The 16,055-nt window shown below is 46.0% G+C and overlaps 1 protein-coding gene across 1 annotated transcript in view; it reads right to left on the bottom strand.

The window, feature by feature from the left end:
• The window catches only part of DPYSL5 (dihydropyrimidinase like 5), a 184,541-nt gene extending 169,332 nt beyond the window's left edge, over window positions 1-15,209 (bottom strand). Inside the window, exon 1 of the mRNA XM_073625046.1 lies at window positions 15,058-15,209. The gene's annotated coding sequence lies outside the window, so the exon portion shown is untranslated. The remainder of the gene's footprint in view (window positions 1-15,057) is intronic.
• Between the last annotated feature and the right edge of the window lie 846 nt (window positions 15,210-16,055).

Here is a 16,055-nt window from a genome sequence, read left to right as displayed (position 1 = left end):
CAGGTGGACTCTGTTTTCTAATTAGGTGACTTCTAAAGGAAATTAGTTCCACTATATTTTAGTTAGGGGTATCAGAGTAAAGGGGGCTGAATACAAATGCACGCCACACATTTCATATATTTATTTGTAAAAAATTTTGAAAACCATTTATTTTCATTCCACTTTACAAATATGTGCCACTTTGTGTTGGTCTATCACATAAAATCTCAATAAAATACATTTATGTTTTTGGTTGTAACATGATAAAATGTGGAAAATTTCAAGGGGTATGAATACTTTTTCAAGGCACTGTATGGTTGTATACATACGTGTCCATCAGTCCGTTTGCTAAAATTCTGCTCTGTAGCTGGGCTCCTGGCATTAATACGGTTTGATGCCCGTGGCTGGTCAAATAGCGGGTCCCCTACTGGAAATTGTAGTTCCTCCTGCTGACCCCTAGTCAGTTCAGCACACAAGTTAGACATAGGGGTCAGCAGGAGGAACCACAGCAGCCAGTGGGGGGGATCCCCTATTTGACCAGCCAGAGAGGTTGAATCGGATTGGTGCCGGTAGCTCATCTACAGAGTGAAATTTTAGCTAACGGGCCAACACATAGGTACTATTTGTATAAAGCAGCTTTCTGCTTCATTTTGTTGACCCAGAATCACATGAAATATCAGTTTTGTGCGGACTGACCCTTTAAGCCAGTCCAATGTAGAGCCCAGTACTAATACTTCTCATGTCCTTGATCTAAAGGGGTCTAAATCCCACCTACCCTCTAAAAACATAATAAAGAGACAACACAAGTTCCATAATGGGGCCTAAGGTCTATCAAACCTCTACTAATACTGTACAGTGTGCTCCTGGGAGTCATAATTACAGGAAGGCCAAATTACACAGTGCCCGTTCACAGGATATGGTGCAATCCAATAATCAATTACCTGTTTCACGGCAGAGATTCATTGATGGGTTCTCTAAGCGTTATCATCACGAGTTCATTATGAGAAAGACATAAAACCAAATGGCACGCTCGTACTGTACACTGAGTCACTGCCAATGGATAAAACAGCAGTCGATGAGTTAATTTTGTGCCTAGAAATAATTGGAATGACAAGCATGAAACTAGCTCTACTGGAAACACAGAGCCATTATAGCGCCATCCAAGAACCAAGGCAGCTAAATACACAATTTGGCCAGATATGCCAATTTTTTAACTGTTATAAATGTTGCCAAGTAGAGCGCACATTTGGATGTTCCCTTCGGGAGGGTGACAACCGCTGTCAGGTCCTGCAGTCTCGGGACAGTCCCCGGACTCCTTTGGGATACTAGTGAGCATCAATGTGTTAATAACCCCACTCTGAGACCCCCTGTCTAAAAACCGTGTGAGTTGTTTCTGAACATACCAGATTTGTGTTTGTCAATGTGCCCCAAAAGGGCCGTGTTACCCCACAGACAAGCGATCAATAAATCAGCTTCAAAGTCAAAGCCAGCCATGGTCACACCATGCCCACACAATAACATCTTACGCCAAGTTTTATTTGAACCTCTTTATGATTTATTATGTTTTTTTTTGTTTTGTTTTGTTATTTTTGTTTTGTTTTTTACAATATTTGCTTTCCAGGTGCACAGTTTTTGATTTACAAATAAATGTTTTTTTTTTTTTTATACTTAATACACGGATTTGGGCACAACTAGATTAGCTAAGACACAGCGACTACCCGAGCAGTTTCCTTTCACACACTCAGGGGATGATTTACTAAAGGCAAATAGACTGTGCACTTTGCAAGTGAAGTTGCTCAAGAGCTTGGTAAATGAAGGGAAGTTCTGCTGACTTCCATCATCCAATCATGTGCAAATATACTTTTTTTTTTTTCTTGCATATGATTGGGTATTTGTTGCAAAGTGAATCTTTACCTCATTTACTAAGCTCTGGAGGAACTGCACTTTGCAAAGCATCCTGTGAAGCACGTCTCCTAAAAGAAGCTCCGTAGTTTTTTGGATGACAAGCTATCCCGCAATGCAATTGCAGCCAATCACAACAGAACTGCACTGCGATTTTAGGTGCCATTCAAATGAATGGCATCTCAAATGTGCGTTCTGTGATTTGTCATTCACACCTGGGTGTTTTGAATCGCTGCAAATCTGCCCGCAGAGGTGTGAATGCAGCCTAAGATGTGCTGTAGACCAGGGGTAGGCAACTTGGGGCCCTCCAGCTGTTGTGGAACTACATTTCCCATGAGGCATTGCAAGGCTGGTAGTTACAATTACTCCCAGAGGCAGAGGGCCCCAGGTTGCCTACCCCTGCTGTAGACTGATGGAGTGGGTTCTGTGCAATGCCAATTACTGCCCGTAGGTGTTAAGGCCCCTTTTACACGAGGAGGACTCCACTTCCACGGAGTCCGCCTCGGTCCGCCGGCTCAGCGGGAGATCTCTCCGTTGATCTTCGTTAAGCCGGCGGATGACAGGTCCCTCTCTGCTCACTGAGCGGGGAGGGGCTTGTCAGGCGCCGCTGCCGCCTATGGAGGGATCGGATGAAAACGGACAGCATGTCCGTTTTCGTCAGATCTCACCCGATCCGATCCGATCCGCCAGCGACGGACTTGGACGTAGGGCCATCCGTCTGCTTTTAGCGGATCGGACGGGGTCAGATGTCAGCGGACATGTCTCCGCTGACATCCGTCACTCCATAGGCTAACATGGAGCGCCCCGTTCAGGTCCGCAGTCAAAACTGACAGGCGGACCTAAATGGTCCGATCGTGTGAAAGGGGCCTTAGAATAAAGCAGTTTTGGCTGTAGTACTCACCTCCTTTCCGGAACTGTCTACTGCAGTACCTTGAAATCATGGGCAGAATCGCAGCAAATCTGCCCGTGATTCAAAACACAGAGGTGTAAATGCAGCCTTAGGTATGATACGGATTACTTCTTAACACACAGTGTCAATATTTTTAGCCCTGAGGAACTCTCACACTAAATTTCAGATGTTTGGGGAACCCATGTATAACCAATTTATTGGTGGTTAGTGGGAAATTAGATTGGCGATCAGAGAAAAATGCCCCCACCCCCTCTTACATTAGTGGTTAGAATTCACCCTTACAGATCATCAGTCATTGGTGTCATTCTGCTGGCTCTGCCAAGTGGTACTAACATTTGGTGCTCCTACCAAAATCATGAAACATTCAATGCATTTGGTGCTTCTACCAAAGCCATGAAACAATCAATGCGTTTGGCTACAAAAACCATGAAACAATCAAAGCGTTTGGTGCTCCTACCAAAACCCTCAAACGATCAATGCGTTTGGTGCTCCTACCAAAACCATGAAATGATTTATGCGTTTTGTGCTCCTATCAAAACCATGAAACGATCAATGCGTTTGGTGCTTCTATCAAACCATGAAACAATCAAAGTGTTTGGTGCTCCTACCAAAATCATCAAATGATCAATGCGTTTGGTGCTCCTACCAATACCATGAAATGATTTATTCGTTTGGTGCTTCTACCAAAACCATGAAACAATCAATGCTTTTGGCTACCAAAACCATGAATTGATCAATGCGTTTGGTGCTGCTACCAAAACCATGAAACGATCAATGTGTTTGTTGCTCCTACTAAAACCATGAAATGATCTACATGTTTGTTGTTTCTACCAAAACCCATGAAATGATCAATGCATTTGGTTCTCATACTGAACCCGTGAAATAACGAATGTGCTTTGTGCTCCCATAACTATTAGATTTTTGCTTTTGAAAGCTGGCTGTAAATTTCCATGTGTGTGGTCAGGATAAGGCTGTCCATAACTGAACAACACAATGTACAGTATGAACAAAGTCCTCACATTTGGTGAGAATGCCCCAGAGCTGAAAGGGTTATTACAGGCAAGCACAATGTAGGCTGAGTAAGCCAGCCTGACTCTGGCAGAGCATCCAGCAATTCCTCAAACAGGATATTGTATTCCCAGCATGCATTGCCCTGAATGCACACAACAATGACCAGAGAATGGGCAGCCCCCGGTGTAAGATGCTATGGGGGTTATTTACGAAAGGCAAATCCACTTTGAACTTCAAGTGCACTTGGAAGTGCAGTCACTCTAAATCTAAGGGGTAGATCTGAAATGAGGGGAAGCTCTGCTGATTTTGTCATCCAATAATGTGCAAGCTAAAATGCTGTTATTTATTTTCCTTGCATGTCCCCCTCGGATCCACAGCGACTTCCAAGTGCACTTTCAGTGCAAAGTGGCTTTTCCTTTAGTAAATAACCCCTTATGTCACCAGCAGAGAGGGGGTTAATGCTCAAATGAAAACTGACATATACAGGAAAAATCAAAGACGGCACAAAGAGCTCTAATGGTGGGCAACCCACCAGCCTAAAAATTAGTTAGTTATTATTAATATCAAAGCCAAGTATAAAGTAATTGTGAAAAATACAAAAAAATACAAATAAAAAATAAAGGAAAAGCAGCAAAAATTAATTCAAAAAGTTAAAAACCAATTCTAGGAAAATAAAATAAAAAACATCACTTATTCACCCCCTTGGCTTTTTACCTATTTTTTTACATTACAGCCTTTAGTTCAATGTTTTTTAACCTGAATTATATGTGATGGATCAGAACACAATAGTCTAAGTTGGTGAAGTAAAATTAGAAAAATATATACATAAAACTATTTTTCAGAAATAAAAAACTGATAATTGGCATGTGCGTATGTATTCACCCCCTTTGTTATGAAGCCCATAAAAAGCTCTGGTGCAACCAATTACCTTCAGAAGTCACATAATTAGTGAAATGATGTCCACCTGTGTGCAATCTAAGTGTCACATGATCTGTCATTACATATATACACCTTTTTGAAAGGCCCCAGAGGCTGCAACACCTAAGCAAGAGGCACCACTAACCAAACACTGCCATGAAGACCAAGGAACTCTCCAAATAAGTAAGGGAAAATGTTGTTGAGAAGTACAAGTCAAAGTTCGGTTATAAAAAAATTATCAAAATCTTTGATGATCCCTAGGAGCACCATCAAATCTATCATAACCAAATGGAAAGAACATGGCACAACAGCAAACCTGCCAAGAGATGGCCGCACACCAAAACTCATGGACCGGGCAAGGAGGGCATTAATCAGAGAGGCAGCACAGAGACCTAAGGTAACCCTGGAGGAGCTGCAGAGTTCCACAGCAGAGACTGGAGTATCTGCACATAGGATGAAAATAAGCCGTACCCTCCATAGACTTGGGCTTTATGGCAGAGTAGACAGAAGAAAGCCATTACTTTCAGCAAAAAACAAAATTACACGTTTTGTGTTTGCGAAAAGGCATGTGGGAGACTCCCAAAATGTATGGAGGAAGGTGCTCTGGTCTGATGAGACTAACATTGAACTTTTTGGCCATCAAAGAAAACTCTATATCTGGTGCAACCCAACATATCACATCACCCAAAGAACACTATCCCCACAGTGAAACATGGTGGTGGCAGCATCATGCTGTGAGGATGTTTTTCAGCAGTTGGAAAACTGGTCAGAGTTGAGGGAAAGATGGATGGTGCTAAATACAGGGATATTCTTGAGCAAAACATGTACCACTCTGTGTGTGATTTGAGGCTAGGACGGAGATTCACCTTCCAGCAGGACAATGACCCCAAACACACCGCTAAAGCAACACTTGAGTGGTTTAAGGGGAAACATGTAAATGTGTTGGAATGGCCTAGTCAAAGCCCAGACCTCAATCCAATAGAAAATCTGTGGTCAGACTTAAAGATTGCTGTTCACAAGCGCAAACCACCCAACTTGAAGGAGCTGGAGCAGTTTTGCAAGGTGGAATGGGCAAAAATCCCAGTGGTAAGATGTAGCAATCTCACAGAGACTTATCCAAAGCGACTTGGAGCTGTGATAGCCTCAAAAGGTGGCTCTACAAAGTATTGACTTTAGGGGGGTAAATAGTTATGCACCTTGACTTTTTCTGTTATTTTGTCCTATTTGTTGTTTGCTTCACAATAAAAAAAAACATCTTTAAAGTTGTGAGCATGTTCTGTAAATTAAATGATGCAAATCCTCAAACAATCCATGTTAATTCCAGGTTGTGAGGCAACAAAACACAAAAAATGCCAAGGCGGTGAATACTTTTGCAAGGCACTGTAAGTCCAGGCACCAGGGGGCGCCATGCAAAGGGGAGGTTGGGGGATTTTTTTCACCTACAGATCCCAACTCCAGGAGTTCCTAAAAACAAAAACACGGATGCTTGCTTCAGACCTGCAGAAAAGCAGTGAAGGAACTATTTGGGGTTTTTTTGGCTGCAAAGTTACAGCAATTAAAAGGAGAAGTACAGCAAAAGTTTGTTTGGCTGGACTTCGCCTGTGGATAACAGGAGTGCAGTTCATTCTGCATTCCTGTGACCCGTTTTTAGCCTATATCAGGCTGAAGCTCGCTGTCGGCTGACATCACAGAGTCCTGACTGTGGAAAGATTGTGACCATATGGTTGAAATCCATCCAGGAGCCTGGACCGGGACCTGGCTCAGCCTCTCAGCGTGTCACAAGAAGACTGAGCCAGCCACTCTCTCCACAGCCCAACACTCCAGTGAGCGGGGGGGGGGGGCAGAGCAGAGAGTCAGTGACTGACAGTCACGGCTCTCTGCTCACAGCGGTGGGGACAACTGAGCGATCAGCAGTGTTTGATCGCTCAGTTCTCACCCTTACAGATGGGAGGGGACAGATGCTGCATCCACCTAGGTAAGTATGATTACAAAAAAACAAAAAATACTTCTCTTTTAACTCCTTCACATCTGCGCTATAGCCAAATGACGGCTATAGGGCGGACCAACGTCATATGACGTCTACCCTTTTGCACGCTCCCCATGCGCCCCCTGCGGGTCGCGCGCTCTGTGATCAACTAATCGATGAGAATCAGCTGCTCACAGATCCCGGCCCTTTACCACATGATCAGCTGTCAGCCAATGATAACTGATCACGTGATGTAAACAGAAGATAGGTAATTGTTATTTTCTTTCTCCTTACGCTGTCAGTGTGAGGAGAAAAAAAAGCCGATCACCGGCTTCAGGGAAATGGACATCGGTCCCGAAGAGGAAGAGGCACAGTCATCTCATCTGTGCCCACCAGTGCCACCTGCCAGTGCCACCTGCCAGTGCCCACCAGTGCCAGCAATCAGTGCCCGCCAGTGTATATCAGTGGCACCTATCAATGCCCGCCATGCCACCTATCAATGTCCACCAGTGGTGCCAATCAGTGCCCATCAGTGCCTCATCATCAGTGCCACCTAGCAGTGCTGCCTATCAGTGTCACCTACCAGTGCCCATCACTTCCACCCATCAGTACCCATTCCTTCCACCTATCAGTGCCACCTATCAATGCGCTTCAGTGCCACTGCTGCCCATCAGTGCCCATCAATGCCACCTCTCAGTGCCACCCATCAGTGCCACCTCTCAGTGCCCACCAGTGCCACCTATCAGTGTCCACCAGTGCCCATCAGTGCAGCCTTATCATTGCCCATCAGTGCAGCCTCATCAGCGTACATCAATGAAGGAGAAAAATTACCTGTTTGCAAAGTTTTATAACAAAAAACTGTTTTGTTTTTTCTAAATTTTCAGTCTCTTTTCATTTTTTTAACAAAAAAAAAAACAGCAGTGATTAAATAGCACCAAAAGAAAGCTCTATTTGTGGGAAAAAAATGCTAAAAATGTCATTTGGGTGTTGTACAGTGTACAGTTTTACAGTGTTGTATGACCACGTAATTGTCATTCAAAGAGTGACAGCGCTGAAAATTGTACTGGGCAGGAAGGGGGTTTAAGTGCCCAATAAGCAAGTGGTTAAGACAGCACCCATTAAAATAAATGTGTTTTAACTTGCCATGCGACTTTCTGTGCCGCCTGTTGCAGCTAGTTGCATGACAAGCCGCAGCAACGTGAACCAGGGCGTTATAAAGGAACGGTGCTGCAACACACTGTACAAAGTGACATGAGTTGTGCTGACCTGCGATAGATCACGCCTTTACTGCACATTAGCGTAATGCATAAAACTGAAGCCGGCCTAAATATTATTTTAATCCAACGCTAGTACCTGCATCGGTCATTGTATCAGTCTCCTGTACAGCAGCACTCAGACCAGGAGGGGGGGGGGGGGGCAGAGCCAATCAGGGCTCCCTTGGTTTGTGTCTGTCACTCAAACACAGGGAACATAATTGCAGGAGGGAAAAGCACAGAGATTAACTCAACCGTGAACTTCATTGTCCAAACACAGGCTGGGGGAGGAGACGTGATTTAAGAACTTCAGCAGCCATTGTCTCCTATTGTCACTCGTCAGATGGAAGAGTACCACAACTGTGATTTCTGGTGAATTCAGCTGTACACATGGAGGATGTCTGTAGTCATAAATGTAGGTTAGGACAGGAGGGGTACACACAACATGATCCTGAGATTATTATTTCATGGCAGAGTTTAGAGTCACTATACATATTACAATCTGATCGAGCAATCAACTTTAGATTTACCAAAAACATGTAAACATGTATGGGGACCTGCCTAATCTATCCAATCATTTTGTAATCCAATCAGGCAGGCCCTTGTACTACATAGTCGTTGGTAGATCTAACGGTGGCTACACATTTTGTATTCTATTGATGTGCAATTCAATCAAATCCGCAAACAATCAAACAGCCTTCCCTTCTGATCGATTAATTTATGATCTGATCCTTTCATACTGAGTCAATCAGCCAGGGCGGAAAATTATTGATCATTTTGCAGGGACTGGCAGCACTGAGATACTTTGTGATTGATCAGATTATGAGATCACATTGTGGAAGCAGAGGTGCGACTGAACGTTACAATCGTAAATACACTATATTGTTAAAAGTATTGGGACGCCTGCCTTTACATGAACTTTAATGGCATCCCAGTCTTAGTCAGTAGGGTTCAATATTGAGTTGGCCCACCCTTTGCAGCTATAACAGCTTCAACTCTTCTGAGAAGGCTGTCCACAAGGTTTAGGAGTGTGTCTATGGGAATGTTTGACCATTCTTCCAGAAGTGCATTTGGAAAAAAAAAACTACTGACACAGTCCATGCCTCATCAGTGCTGCATATTAGTGCCTCCTCGTCAGTGCCACCCCATCAGTGCCCTTCAGTGCCGCCTCATTAGTGCCCATTAGTGCTGCATATTAGTGCCTCCTCGTCAGTGCCACCCCATCAGTGCCCTTCAGTGCCGCCTCATTAGTGCCCATCAGTGCTGCATATTAGTGCCTCCTCATCAGTGCCACCCCATTAGTGCCCTTCAGTGCCGCCTCATTAGTGCCCATCAGTGCAGCATATTAATGCCTCCTCATCAGTGCCACCCCATTAGTGCCCTTCAGTGCCGCCTCATTAGTGCCCATCAGTGTAGCATATTAGTGCCTCTTCAGCAGTGCCACCCCATCAGTGCCCTTTAGTGCCGCCTCATTAGTGCCTATCAGTGCTGCATATTAGTGCCTCCTCATCAGTGCCACCCCATTAGTGCCCTTCAGTGCCGCCTCATTAGTGCTCATCAGTGCTGCATATTAGTGCCACCCCATTAGTGCCCTTCAGTGCCGCCTCATTAGTGCCCATCAGTGCTGCATATTAGTGCCTCTTCAGCAGTGCCACCCCATCAGTGCCCTTCAGTGCCGCCTCATTAGTGCCCATCAGTGCTGCATGTTAGTGCCTCCTCATCAGTGCCACCCCATCAGTGCCGCCTCATTAGTGCCCATCAGTGCTGCATATTAGTGCCTCCTCATCAGTGCCACCCCATCAGTGCCCTTCAGTGCCGCCTCATTAGTGCTGCATATTAGTGTCTCTTCTGCAGTGCCACCCCATCAGTGCCCTTCAGTGCCACTTCATTAGTGTCCATGGTGCTGCATATTAGTGCCTCCTCAGCAGTGCCCTGCAGTGCTTCAACTCTTCTTTGAAGGCTGTCCACAAGGTTTAGGAGTGTGTCTATGGGAATGTTTGACCATTCTTCCAGAAGTGCATTTGAAAAAAAAAACTACTGACACAGGCCATGCCTCATCAGTGCTGCATATTAGTGCCTCCTCGTCAGTGCCACCCCATCAGTGCCCTTCAGTGCCGCCTCATTAGTGCCCATCAGTGCTGCATATTAGTGCCTCCCCATCAGTGACCTTCAGTGCCGCCTCATTAGTGCCCATCAGTGCTGCATATTAGTGCCTCTTCAGCAGTGCCACCCCATCAGTGCCCTTCAATGCCGCCTCATTAGTGCCCATCAGTGCTGCATATTAGTGCCGCCTCATCAGTGCCACCCCATTAGTGCCCTTCAGTGTCGCCTCATTAGTGCCCATCAGTGCAGCATATTAGTGCCTCCTCATCAGTGCCACCCCATTAGTGCCCTTCAGTGCCGCCTCATTAGTGCCCCTCAGTGTAGCATATCAGTGCCTCCTCAGCAGTGCCACCCCATCAGTGCCACCTCATTAGTGCCCATCAGTGCTGCATATTAGTGCCTCCTCGCCAGTGCCACCCCATCAGTGCCCTTCAGTGCCGCCTCCTTAGTGCCCATCAGTGCTGCATATTAGTGCCTCTTCAGCAGTGCCTCCCCATCAGTGACCTTCAGTGCCGCCTCATTAGTGCCCATCAGTGCTGCATATTAGTGCCACCTCATCAGTGCCACCCCATTAGTGCCCTTCAGTGCCGCCTCATTAGTTCCCATCAGTGCTGCATATTAGTGCCTCTTCAGCAGTGCCACCCTGTCAGTACCCTTCAGTGCCGCCTCATTAGTGCCCATCAGTGCTGCATATTAGGGCCTCCTCATCAGTGCCACCCCATTAGTGCCCTTCAGTGCCACCTCATTAGTGCCCATCAGTGCTGCATATTAGTGCCTCCTCATCAGTGCCACCTCATCAGTGCCCTTCAGTGCCGCCTCATTAATGCTGCATATTAGTGTCTCTTCAGCAGTGCCACCTCATCAGTGCCCTTCAGTGCCGCCTCATTAGTGTCCATGGTGCTGCATATTAGTGCCTCCTCAGCAGTGCCCTTCAGTGCTTCAACTCTTCTGGGAAGGCTGTCCACGAAGTTTAGGAGTGTGTCTATGGGAATGTTTGATCATTCTTCCAGAAGTGCATTTGTGAGGTCAAGCACTGATGTGGATGAGAAGGCCTGACTCGTAGTCTCCACTCTAATTCATCCCAAAAGTGTTCTATCGGGTTGGGGTCAGGACTCTGTGTAGACCAGTCAAGTTCCTCCACCCCAAACTCACTCATCCATGTCTTTATGTAGTTCACTATAGACTGATTATTCCTATTGGACTAAATTGATCAGAAAATAAACTGATCATGTATCAAAGCTTATGTGGCAACCATTAAGAAGATCATACAATCAGATTGAGAAATATAGAACAGGCTGAGGAGCCTGGCACAGCACAGAAAGCCAACATCCACCCCACTGAAATCACATCACTGAATTACATTTCTAATCACAGCACTGCTCAATGCCTCATTCTCCTAGGTGGAGCTATTCAATAAAGGGGTTAGGCAGTGCAATACTGCCAGAATGCAGCAGCCTGGCATATACAGTCAGCATTGTGATGGGAAGCAGCCAGCATACATCATCCTGACTTTACAGAGATCAGATCCCTCCTTAGATCTCACTGTTGGTGTCACTCCATAGGGATGTGAGTCTGATGTCTATGAATGGGACAGACTCCAGGCAGCAGCAGAGAGGGTGATACTGGGAGCACACAGGTAGCATGTATCTCTAGGAATACACAATATAACTTCATCTCAATGTATAATCTTATCTCCGCTAGGCACTACATTCACCTTAATCAAAGTTATCCAACTAAAGAGCAGAGCACCTAACGGGTTCAAGGCACAACCCTGCCAGCATGCAGCAGCCTGGCACATTGCATTTAGGACAGTGATGGGAAGCAGCCAGCATACATTGCCCTGACTATACATGGAGCTGATGGGTCAGACTACAGGGGGATACTGGGAACACACAGGCAGCATGCATCACCCTCAATACACAATGAACTAAATCTACATGTACACAATTCTATTACCACACAGACAAATAAACCCCATAATAGAGCAATGAGTACTAGCACTGCATGGGGTTTATTTATGTGGTCATATCATTGTACATGTAGATTTAGTTCATTGTGTATTGAGGGTGATGCATGATGCCTGTGTGCATACTGCCAGAATACAGCAGCCTGGCACTTACAGTCAGGACAGTGATGGGAAGCAGCAGGCATACATCATCCTGACTTTACAGAGATCTGATCCCCCCCTGGATCACACTGATGGTGTCACTTCCTAATGATGAGTATGAATGGGCCAGACTCCAGGCAGCAGTGATCAGGAGGTTCCTGGGAGCACACATCCAGCATGCATCACCCTCAGTACACGGGAAGGCAAGTTTACTGCGCACTGCAAGTACATTCACTCTAGATCTGAGGGGAAGCGCTGCTGGTTTCTAGCATCCAATCATGTGCAAGCAAAAATTCTGCTTTTTTTGCATGTGATTGGATAAGTGAAGTGGTGATCTTTTCAAAGTGAAACCTTACCAAATTTACTAAGCTCTGGAGCAAGTGCACTTACAGTGCACAGGGTATTTCCCTTTAGTAAATCAACCCCAATGCTATCACCACTAGACATTATGGGGTTGATTTACTAAAGGCAAATAGACTGTGCACTCTGGTTGCTCCAGAGCTTAGTAAATGAGGTAAAACTTAACTTTGCAAAAAATATCCAATCACGTGCAAGGAAAATTTAAAAAACAGCCTTTTTGCTTGCATATGATTGGATGGTGGAAATCAGCAGAGCTTTTCCTCATTTTACTAAGCTCTGAATTAACTGCTCTTGCTGAGTGCAACTTCACTTTGCAAAGCCCACCGTCTATTTTCCTTTAGTAAATCAACCCTTATACTCACATAGACAAAGTTATCCAATAGCAGAGCACTGGCAGTGCATGGGTTAGGCAGCACTATACTGCCAGCTTGCAGCAGCCTGGCATATACAGTCGGGATAGAGATGGGAAGCAGCCAGCATATATCACCCTGACTTTGCTAAGATCTGATCACTGCCTGTCTGGATCTCACTGATGGTGTCACTCCATAGCAGGGGTCCCCAAACTTTCTAAACAAAGGGCCTGTTTACTGTCCTTTAGGTATTAGGGGGGCCAGACTGTGTCCAGTGGGAGTAGAAAATGTCCTAGTGTCAGTGGGAGGAGTAGTGCCTAGTCATTGGTGTCAGTGGGAGGTATGATTCCCCATCATTGGTGTCAGTGGAAAGAATAATACCCCATCATTGGTGTCAGTGGAAGGAATAATGCCCCATCATTGGTGTCAGTTGAAGGAATAATGCCCCATCACTGGTGTCAGTGGAAGGAATAATGCCCCATCATTGGTGTCAGTGGGAGGAGTAGTGCCCCATCATTGGTGTCAGTGGAAGGAATAATGCCCCATCATTGGTGTCAGTGGAAGGAATAATGCCCCATCATTGGTGTCAGTGGGAGGAGTAGTGCCCCGTCGTTGGTGTCAGCGGGAGGAATAGTGCCCCGTCATTGGTGTCAGTGGAAGGAATAATGCCCCATCATTGGTGTCAGTGGGAGGAGTAGTGCTCCGTCATTGGTGTCAGTGGGAGGAATAGTGTCCCATCATTGGTGTCAGTGGGAGGACTAGTGTCTCATCATTGGTGTCAGTGGGAAGAATAGTGTCCCATCATTGGTATCAGGAGCAGAAATAGTGCTCCTATTGTTGGTGTCAATGGGAGTAATTATGTCCCTACTGTTAATGTTAGTGGGAGGAATAGTGCCCCATAATTGAGTGGGTGGAAGGGAGCCCATCATTGGTACTAGTGGGAGGAATAGGGTGTCAGGGGAAGGAATAGTGGCCCATCATTGGTGTCAGTAGGAGGCATACTGTCCTAACGCTGGTGTCAGTGGGAGGAATAGTGCCCCGTCATTGGTGTCAATGGGAGGAATAATGCCCCATCATTGGTATCAGTGGGAGGAATAGTGCCCCATCATTGGTGTCAGTGGGAGCAATAGTGCCCATCATTGGTGTCATTGGGAGGAATAGTGCCCCATCATTGGTGTCAGTGGAAGGAATAGTGCCTATCATTGGTGTCAGTGGGAGAAATAGTGCCCCATCATTGGTGTCAGTGGAAGGAATAGTGCCTATCATTGGTGTCAGTGGGAGAAATAGTGCCCCATCATTGGTGTCAGTGGGAGCAATAGTGCCCATCATTAGTTCAAGTGGGAGGAATAGTGCCCCATCATTAGTGTCAGTGGAAGGAATAGTTACCCATCATTGGTGTCAGTAGGAGGCAAACTGTTCTATCGCTGGTGTCGGTGGGAGGAATAGTGCCCCAAGGGCTGGAAAAAAAGGCAAGCAAAGGGCCGAATCTGGCCCCTGGGCCACAGTTTGGAGACCACAGCTCCATAGGGATATGTGGAGCAATGAATGGGGGGATGCTGGGAAAACACAGTCAGCATACATCACCCTCAATACACAATGAATAAATGTAAATGTATAATGATATCATCACATAGATAAAGTTACCCCATAATAGAGCAATGAGTAGCAGCACTGCATGGGTTAGGCAGCACTATACTGCCAGCATGCAGCAGCCTGGCATATACAGTCAGCATAGTGATGGGAAGCAGCCAGCATACATCACCCTGAGATCTGATCACTGCCTGGATGTCACTCCATAGGGATGATCAGTGATCAGAGGGATACCGGGAGCACACATCCAGCATGCATGGCCCTCAGTACACAATGATATCATCACTACACACTGTATTCACATAGATAAAGTTACCCCATCATAGAGTACGAGCAATGCATGATTTAGACAGCACTATAGTGCCAGCATGCAGCACCCTGGTATATATAGATATGAGTGCAGTATTCGGGGGTTCCTGGGAGCTCCCATCTCTATGAATACACAGCAATCCTCACACAGCCGGTGATTGGCTCGCTGACATGGACTGATACAGAAGGCAGTGCAGTAGTCCCATAGCCTGCAATGAATGGGAGAGACAGGCGGTACACATAGAAGAACGGGCACCCCACTATCCCGGCTGGCATTGTGTGCGGTGGGTACCACTCACCTGCTGTGTCTGGGCTCGGTGCAGCTCCGCAGCTCTGGCACTGACTGGCTGGGCTGGGCTCTGCGTGCGCCTCTCACAGCACCCTGAAACGGCAGAGACACAGGGGGGCGGGCGTCCTCCACTAATTGACGTCTGCTTCTTCCAATAACCCGGCGAGAAGATGACAAGCACGTTAGAGTGAGCGCAAACAGGAGACGGTGATAGGCCAGGAGGGGTAGTAGTTCTTTGCTTCCACACATCCAATGATATTGTCACCCCCGGGACTACATGTCCCGGCATGCACCGTGTCGAACGTCTGGCGAGACTGGGAGGAGTCCGCGCATCCCTGGGATGGGGGGAATCGCCTTACCGGTTGCCATGGAGACCCCCGAGGTACCTGACAATGAGGGAGAGGCCCAGCCATGTGTTACACCCCGGGGAGGGGAGACATGGTTCCTTCTGGGGCCACCACACACTCTGACACCAGCTGTGCCCATATATATATGTGCCCACACTGCTACTGTATACCACACATAGTCTGCAAGGGCAGGGCCAGAGGATGTAATAAGACATTCCTGTGTATACATCTCAGCCAGTGCATGTGGAAATACCACAGGAGCTTACACTCTAATGTCTCTTCACAGACATAGATTATTGTTATATAATACATTTATATAGCTCCTACTTATACCGCAGGAGCTTACACTCTAATGTCTCTTCACAGACATAGATTATTGTTATATAATACATTTATATAGATCCTACTTATACCGCAGGAGCTTACACTCTAATGTCTCTTCACAGACATAGATTATTGTTATATAATACATTTATATAGCTCTTACATATACTACAGTGCTGTATAGAGAACACTGAGCCAGTCACTTCAGTCTCTGGACCAGAGGAGCTTACACTCTACAGTCTCTTCACAGACATAGATTATTATTATTATTATTAATAATAATACATTCATATAGCTCTGACATTTACCACAGTGCCATACAGAAACAATAAAAGAG

The sequence above is a fragment of the Aquarana catesbeiana genome, linkage group LG04 (genome assembly GCF_042186555.1).
Source record: "Aquarana catesbeiana isolate 2022-GZ linkage group LG04, ASM4218655v1, whole genome shotgun sequence".
Classification (NCBI taxonomy): domain Eukaryota; kingdom Metazoa; phylum Chordata; class Amphibia; order Anura; family Ranidae; genus Aquarana; species Aquarana catesbeiana.
This window is presented reverse-complemented; position numbering and strand designations above follow the sequence as displayed.